The sequence below is a fragment of the Numenius arquata genome, chromosome 6 (assembly GCF_964106895.1).
Source record: "Numenius arquata chromosome 6, bNumArq3.hap1.1, whole genome shotgun sequence".
In the NCBI taxonomy this organism is placed as follows: Eukaryota; Metazoa; Chordata; class Aves; order Charadriiformes; family Scolopacidae; genus Numenius; species Numenius arquata.
In genome coordinates, this window is record NC_133581.1 from 15,991,828 (window position 1) to 16,000,979 (window position 9,152).

A 9,152-nucleotide genomic window follows, 5' to 3' on the forward strand; every position below is an offset into this window, starting at 1 on the left:
TAGAAAGGGATTAGGGTTTAGAAGCTTAGGTTTTGCTGGCGCTTAGGAAATCAAGGGAACCTTCTTCCCTGCTGCCAATATGGATGCTGGGTGTTTTAAAATTAATTCTCATCTCTCCAGACATGCAGCCGGCAGCTTACTCAAGAAGGGTGTTGAGCTGCTGTGGTTACTGGTGGCAAAATTTTCCCCCAAAAGGTCATTTCTCATAAAGGACCAAGAGATGTAAAATCTTGGGGTACTAAAAGTCTCACTCCCCCCATCGCACAAGCACTGCTGAGTTCATACCCTCCTCCTACCAAAGCTGTTAGCAAGGAAACTTGCAAAACCAGGGCTACTCCACCTGCAAGGCACGGATTTCGGCCTAGTTACTGGAATCAGTGGCAAGGTGCTGGGGTAGCATGGGCACTTGCTCCTCTAGCATCTCTGGAGCACTTGGTCTTGGTGGGAGCCGGAGCAGGAGCATGTCCAGCATGGCTGGGATGAAACTGGGGTCTTTCTTCCATTCTGCCTTTCCCACTGGTTTTCCTGCCCAGCTCCCTCTTTACCGCTTTGCAAAGTGCCCTGACCAAGAAAAAGCCAAGAGAGTATTCTCTTGCTTCAGCTTAGGGCTATTTCCTCCCCTGCCCAACGCCCCTTTTCAGGGGTAAAACAGAAAAAAATAAGGGGAAAGGAATGAGTCTGAAAATCCCAAAGCTTCCTTGTAAAAGCTATTATCTAGGCAGAGAGCCACGAGCTCACAAACCCTGCTGAAGGAAGAGGATTTCAGCATTTTCTTTCCAAACCCCAGTTAAAATCAATGTTTCCAACCCTGTGCCTGGCACGCTGCTGCCAGATGAGCACCCCAGATAGGCTGTTGGGAAGATTGCTCCCCGACTGGCTGGTGGCATGGTGCAAGGGAGGAATGGGAGGAAGGAGATGGGAGAAGGATGCTGCGCTGGTGGTAGGCAACGTGGTGAAGAAGACGCAGAGGATGAGGTGTCCTGAGGGACTGCCAGACACCTGCCTTGGAATGTTCGTTCCAGGAAGAGGCCGAGCTGAGCTCCCTCTTGAGTCTTCATCTCTGGCAACCTCTCCTCAGCCATCCCACAGATCCCCTGGTATATCCCTGAGTGATGGAGACACAGGAGATTTGATCCGTACAAAATCCCTAATGGCAGTAAACGGGAGGAGATGCTCCGGTGGGGCCAGGGACCAGTGGCATGCCAGTTCTCATGGCTGGCGGGAGAGGCTCCAGCCCATGAGCCGTGCATCTCTCCCACGCCCACTGCTTCTGCATGAAGCACTGCAGCCAAGCGCCTGGTGGGGAGAAACCAAAACAAATGATTCACTGCTGTTAAACTGCTCCTGGGATCACAGGGGCTGGGTAGCAGGCGGCGACAGAAGCTTGCAAAACCTCACCTGCTTCCTGAAGCCGGGAGCTAAGCCCATTTAGATCCCAATCCCGTTCAACCTGAAATTCTGGCATTTGGGTGCGCAGCCATGGCTACATGGAAGAGGGCAGCCAGCCCGAGCGAGAGCAGCACTGCGAGCACACCCGGTCAGCTCTGGGTGGCTCATGTGGGCAGATCAGGCAAGCAGCATCCCTATTTTCCCCAGGGGAAATTAAGCAGGGAGAGCCGGGGCAATGCTGTTATGGTCAGGCAGGCAGAACAAAGCAGCCTCATGCTCTAAGCTCCCATCTACCAGATGTGAATCTATTGTCTCGGCCCCAGGGCCAGCATTCCCCCCTCCCCCCATCACAACCATCATGAGTCGAGCAAAAATTATGCAGCAACTTGCTTATTGCTAAAGGGAAGTGCTTTATTTCAGGTAAAACACTTAGAAAATAATTTGCCCCACTCTGTTTTTTCCTCTTTCCCAGATTTCGGGTGCATCGAAGATGGATTGCATCCCAGCTACGTGTTTCGAATGTGAGTTACGCTTGTACACGTAATAGTTCTTGCTAAAACGTTTTCCAGGCCCCTTAATTGCCATGGCAGGCCAAGTGCAGAAGAGCACAGCAGAGCCTCCTGCATCCTACAGGGATTAAAATCAGAACCTGATCATGAAGGAAACTAAAACTACGAGAAAGAAACTGCTGCCAAACCAACTTTCTTATCCATCAAAAAAGAGAGACTTTTTGCCAACCTGCAATTACTTTAAATGGTTGAGTAATTTTTTTTTTTAACCTTGCCTGCCTGGTGTTCAGATGCAGCTCCTTGCACCATTGGCCGAGCCAGCCTCCTGTCGCCCTTGAGCCGGCAGCGCTGGCTGCAGTACAGGGTGCTGTATTCCCACTGCAGGGGTTATTGGCACCTTGAAACTGTGTTGATGGCTGGAGCCAGAGTCGACCTTCAGGCTGACGTGGCTCCGCTTCTACCAAGTGTGGTTGTTTCCGCCACGCACGTGCCTGTCACCCTCGCCGTGGCATCCTGGAGAGGGCGACAGCAAAATGCTGGAGGAAAGGGTTTGCCAGGCTCCGTATTGCCCCATTTTGTAAAGAAACGTTTTGACTGCGGTGAACTGTGCATCCCACGGTGGGAAGGGCATTGATCCCCTCTTTGGCTCCTGCCCAGGTGCTCCCTGGGAGCCAGGTCTCCAGCTCTCCCATCACATGGCAGGGATGGAGCCCAGCAGATTCCCAGTGAATCCCAGCATGCCACCTTCCTCCTGCAAAGCCCAAAATGGTGTCTCCATTAGCGAAGAGAGATGATGTGCTTGAGCAGGCAAAAGGCACTTGCAGCACCCCCAGGCAGCTGTGTTTCTGACACAGGGGACTGCCCTGGATCTGTCTCCATTTTCCTGATAGAAATATCTACCCGTGCACAGTGTGGCTCAGCACTTGCAGGGTGCAGAGCTGCATGTGCACCTCGCAAAAGCAGCTACTGTGCAATTAATTGCAGAAGTAGCAGGCTGGAGGGCTGCGTGCTGTGCCATTAAGCTCAGTGCATGCTGCAGAAGCATTCATTCTGTGGTTCTGACTGTGCTGCGAGGCGCTCCTGCCAAAGAGAAAAAGGAAAAAAAAAATCATACATTGAATAAATTCCCTCTGATTCTCTCTGCCCTGGACGTGTCTGAGAAAAGCTGGGCAGGAGCATAGAGATCTGCCAAACGCTGGGCATAGTTGCTGAGTACCAGCATGATGGGTCAAAGTCAGGGGATGGGAGGGGTGGAGTAACAGAACCTTTGCACTGGCATGAAGCAATCACGCCGGAGGAGCTGAGGCTGGTGGCAGCAGCTAAGTCACGCAGAGGCTTTGCAGGAATACCCCCCAGGTGCAGGAAGCATGCCTGCTCCTTTGCCCCCAGTGCTGTAACAGCGTGCCATGCTGGCACGCATGTGGGTTTGCCCTGGGCAACAAGGGTAGGCAAGTGGCTTTCATGCACCTAGAAGCTGTCTGGAGTCACATTCGCTTTTCTGAAGGCAGTGTGAAGGGGACGAGAGAGAGGACAGGGACAGGGGAAGGGGAGCGACACTGTACGGTTTCATAGAATCACAGAATTGTCTAGGTTGGAAGGGACCTTTAAGATCATTGAGTCCAACCATCTTCCAAACGCTGCCAAAACCACCACTAAACATGTCCCTAAGCACCACCATCTTTTTAAATACCTTTGATTCAACCGCTTCCCTGGGCAGCCTGTTCCAATGTTCGATAACACTTTCATTTCAGTATATCCCAGTCTCAAAAGATAATCACTGTTCGGTGTTCCAGGAGAAGGCATGGTCTTTCTTCTCTGTATGTGAACTGGGGATGGGACAAACATTACCCCTGGCCAGAAGGCAGCACGGAGCTAGACTCTGTGCAAGAGTCCATCAGACCCATCTAGACCCTTTTTCTCTACTCCTGTGCTGCTTTTTGTTAGGCTGCTCACCAGTTGCTAGGGTTTTTTTTGTTTTGTGTTTTGCTTCAATCATTTTCACTGATGAGAGCATCTGCTGCCATCTGTGCCTCCCCCTCCTCCCCCCAGCAGGGCTGCGCACTGCCACGGTCTGCCTGCAGAGCCAGGCGGTCCTCACTGTCCAACCTGCTGCACATATCCTGCACAGGCCTGCCAGCATCCAGGGATGGAGAGGAAGGAAGAGACAGCTCTGTCAGTGCCCTGCTCTTCCCCTGTATCTGCTGACCACATCTGGGCACTGCTGCGATTGCACTGGTTGCAGGACGCCCACCGTGCCAAGGTCTCAAGCAAGCCCAGGATCTGGTGGCACTAAGCAAGGCTGCAGTTCCTCCTCTGAGAAGCCACCAACCGATGAGACAGTGTTGGAGGGGAAAACACAGAGGTGAGGAGACGTTGGTGAAGTCACCCAGTACATCAGCGCATGGCTGGGAAGAGAGACCAGAGCTGCTTCTTGCTGGCACTGTGACTGCCTCCTGGCCCACGGAGCTCCTGTGAAGCAGGGTTATGATGCTACAGCTCAATGTTGGGTTTTGCTGGTGGCTTACACACCCTGCAGAAGAATAGAGGTTGCCATTTGCATCTCTCTCTGACTATTAATTTGGGTATCCGGGCTGAGGGCTGCTCCAGCCTTGACTCACCATGTGTTGCCTGCACACCTGGCAGCTTACCCCCTGCGTGGGAACCGGTGGATGCCGGCGCTGGGCCGGAAGGTTGTTACCTGAATTAGCTCCAGCTCTCCAGGTCTATTACCGCCAGCCCCTAAACAGAAGAGCTGGCAGGGTCACCTTTACTGACCAAACCCAAACCAGTTCATCCCAGCCGGGATTCGATGTGCCGCTGCCTGCAAACTGGCTCGGTGGCATTTGCATAGGGCATTTGCATCATCGAGCCCTGCGTGGCAGCCGGGGCAGAGCCACGGGCCAGCGCTGAGGCTTGCGTAAGCGCAGCGGGGTTTGCTCACAGGCAGGCCCGACACCCGCCCCTGGTGCTGCTTGGCCCCCGGCCGCCTCTCCCTGCCGGCGTGGAGGGTAAATGTGTAACAGAGCCCGGGTACCAGCGTGACGTATGTGTCCTGCTTGCTGAAGGGACACGTCCCTGCGTGGGGCTGGGGCTGTCACCTCGCTCCCACCCGCTCCCGGCTGGTTTTAGGGCACAGGAGCCACCCTCACCCCACATAATGCTTCTTGCACAAACCAGCGCTCGCCCCGCGTGGAGGCTTGTATCTCCCCGGCCGTGGGGCTTGTGGGAGGGTGTCCCGGCTGGTCGGGATGAGCGGGGATGGAACCCTGCTCCCTGCAAGGGGCAAGGGGCCTGAAGCCTCCTGGCCTGCCCAGAGGCCGCGGAGGTGGGCGGCCCGGCGGCGGGCTGGCGGCTGCGGCGGAGCGGTGTAAGGGGGCCCTCTGCCTGCCTCCCGCAGCACGGCTCCTCGCAGGGCACCTCCAGCTCGGCTCCGGCAGCCGGCTCCCTCCCACGGAGCCGTGACCTCCTCCCAGATGCTGGGGCTGCCGTGAGGCCCCCCCCCCCGAAGCCATCGCGTCGCTGAGTGAACGAGCCCCCTCCTCACAGCATCTCCTCCCCGGGCAAGCGCACCCCTCACCAGTCTTGGTGGCCTGTCCCCATGCTTACCCCAAACGCCTTTCACGTACCAGGGCCACAAAACCAGCAGCAGTATTTTAGGCACAATCTCATAATGCCAACTAAAATTGAACAATCACTCCTCATTCCCCCCCTTCCCCCTCCCCCCCCTTTCCCCCTTCTCCCCTCGAGCTAGAGAAAAAGCAAAAAGAAATCCTCATCAAGCTGTCAAGCTCGGTTTCCTGAAGGAATACAATTAAATCTCTACATGGCAACATGACCGTCAGTTCTTCCCCATCTCAAAAGATGCCTCTCAAGCAGCGTTCGGCTGTTCCTCTCTTCCACCCCCTCCTCTCAGTTTTCCTTATCCGCTGCTGAGTGCAACAGAGGCTGCGGCTTCACAGCCAAAAAAAGGTGCGATTTGGAGAGTGCGGTGCGACGTTGTGAGTGGCAGAAGTGAAAAGGCAGAGAAGCAACCCTCAGAAGCCTGCCTTCTGCTGCATTGGGTGTCAGCCTTGGCAAAACCTGAGCTTCCAGAATTTTCTTGCAAAATAAAAAAAAAAAAAAAAAAAAGCAATTAGAGGACCTGTCAGATTTGGCTGCTGCTTTTCTTTCCCTTGTTTCCTCAAAATGAAAAAAACCTTCTTTCTTTTGCTTAACAGCACAGTCGGCACAATCTGGGATGTACCTGCCTGCCAGTGTATGGGGACACAGTTTTGCCATCTCAATTCGAGGTTCTCCAACCTTGGCACAATGAAATGAATGCTAAGCACCTTGATGGTACCGCACTTGAAAGACCTTTGCATGAATAAATGCCTTATTTTTTTTTCTAAGCAATCTTGGAAATCTATGTCCCCTCCCTCATTTTCCCCATTTGGGGGTGCTTTCCTACTGTCATGAGTTTGGAGGGGCTCCATTAAAATGGATGGGGGGCACTAAGAGAGAGGAGGGGAGAGTGCAGGTGCTTTGCTGCTCCCAGCCCAGAGCCGCAGGTGGAGCTAAGGCAAGGGCTCTGGTGGAGCTGAGCATCAGCCTGGGGTCAATTATCCCATCCTCCAGTCATGGGGTTACTGCATCCTCCTCCGCTACCCTATTCTTGTCCAAGGCAGGTCTGGGTGGACTTCCAACCTGCTGCAGCACAGCAATTTCAGCGTTCACACCTCCTACAATGTGGGCAACAAATAATAAATATGATGGTTACTAATAATACCCCACCCTCTCCACCCCTGATGGTTTATGCATGCAAAAATGCTGCAGAGTCAGTTCAATATTCCCCCCAGTTCATTAAACCAGCATCCATTTTCCTGCAGATAAGACGATCCGTCAGGGGAAGGGATGATGGTAAGTAATTTGTCACACTTGTTAAACGTAGTAAAGGCTGGATTTGGGTCACTTCCAATTTTGTGTCAGCTCTGCCTTTATCTGAGAAGCCCCATGCCTGCATGCCAAGCAGAGCAGCTCTCTCCTGTGTGGCACAGGAGATGGGGATGGTGGCACCGTCCTTGCAAGATTTCACAGCGTCAGGGAGGTATGTGTGTCTGTGTCTCCAAGTGCAAAAGCACTGGTAACATGGCTCCAACGAGTCCCAGCTCATAGAGGAATGCACTTGTTATCGCAAGAGGCACCAGGCATGTTGGTCCTGCAGGGACCTAAACCTGCGTCTTTGAGCCACCAGCACTGCATGAATTATCCCCCAAGCCCATATTGCCAGGCTTGTGCTTGAGCTGCAGAGCTTGAGAGGTACAGTGGGCACCCAGATGGTGCAGGATATTGAGCCAAGACCTTGGGAACGGCCAACGTGAGCTCAGCACAGGTACAGGGATAGGGAAAAGGTGGTACAACCTTACCTCTGTGCTCCTCCTAACCCTCGGAGCATTTTGGGGTGAGTAGTCCAGGTCTTGCCTAAACTAGCATTGTCCTAGCGGGCTTTAATTTTCTCCAATTATCAGGTGCTACCTCAGGGTGACTGCAACGCAAGTCATTTTGGCTGCACCCTCTTTGGAGGCACTACCATTGTGACAGGCCTCCTCCTTCCTCTGCCAGGAACAAGGACTGGATACACCCCCTAGATATGTTAGGATGGAAATGCCAATGGCTATGATCCCTCAGATCTTGCTTCAGGGAAAGGAGCAAGAGGTAACCCAGGGAGGTTGGGAAGAGTCTTAACCTCTGGATGAGTGATCATAGAGCGGTTCATGGCTGAGATACTTCCCAGGGCACCATATACTGCAGTGCTGGCAGAAACTTCAGTCCAAAGCAGCCCTCTGATCTGGCCTGGTATGGGAATGCTCTCCAGTGAGTGGGGAGCAGGTAGGACTGCAGGTCCTTCTCCATGTAGCTTCCCTCATAAATGAAGCCCAGGCCGGGGTTAAGGCTTGGAGACCTGGGCAGGAAGGAGGTGACATCTCATGAGGCTTTCAGGAAAGCATCCTCATGGTGTGTCCCCACGGTCCACCATGGCACAGGCCTCACTGAGCACAGCCCACAGACAGCGTGTTGATTTAACCACACACTCAGCAGAGAATGAAGTCCTGCAACGGCCTGTGTGCATTCCCCATCTCTTGCTGCACCATTGCTTTAGTGGTGGGTACAGAGGTGGACGCTGTCGCCTCCTCCTGGCTCCATGGCTGATCTGCCAGCCTGTCTGCAGCCCTCATCTCTTGCTGCACCATTGTTTTCACGGTGGGCACAAAGGTGGATGCTGTCGCCTCCTCCTGGCTCCATGGCTGATTTGTGGCGACCCATCTCCCTCAATGCGAGGTCATCTTACAATTGGAAAAAAATGAGGCAGCTGGGGCACATGAGAAGGGATGAAGGGTCAGGGGGGCTGAAAAGCTGCGTTTTACTCCTGGTCTTGCCATTCATTTGCAGTGTTTTCAAGGCAGGGTGTGTTGATTTGCAGCACTGCAAGCAGCCGCAGGCAGCAGTCAGGAAGAGCTCTGAGCACCTGCCTCATTCAGCAGCAAACGTGCGATGTCTCCGAAATCTGGCGCTCGGTAACAACCCTGGAAAGTGCTGCAGGTTCATACTGCAGTGATTTATTTCTGTCTTCAGCGTTGGTCCTAGCAGGGGAGGGGGGACCTGCCCACTTGGTTGTGTTTGCTTGCTTGTGATTGATCGACCATCACGGGAGTCACTGAGGTCTCTGATCTTAAATCTGGATCTGCGCTCTCTTTTATGACTGCATGCAGCCCCGACCTGCAGCAGCATCCCTCACACCTGCTTGAAATCTCTCCCAAGCAGCTACTGGTGACATTAGCATTTTCTTTTGCCAGCCTGTAGGGACCAGGAGCCTGGCCCTCCTAAGGAAGGAATTAACCCTGCAGCACCAGATATCAGAGGTATCTTTATTGACCATTTACAGAAGTACAGTAGCACTCGGTTTAGAGGGCTTAGGCGAGTTCTTCAGAAGGTGCCTTCCTTCTCAGCATTGCCAGGAGCTCCTGAAAAGAAACCTGCCCTTTAATGCTTTGGGGTTTCTCTGGAGCTTTGGGGCTCCCTAGCATGAACTTCCTAACACCCTCAGCTCTCCAGGGTTTGGGAGTTGTTTGAACCAGTGGCTGAAACTCAAGAGAGGAAAAGAAACTGCAGTATATCTGGGGTGGTGGGATGGTCTGAACACATCTGATATGTTGTGAGCCAGCCCTGCCATGGACACCATCCATCACTGCACACACCTCCTGCTCAGCAGGACCCCGC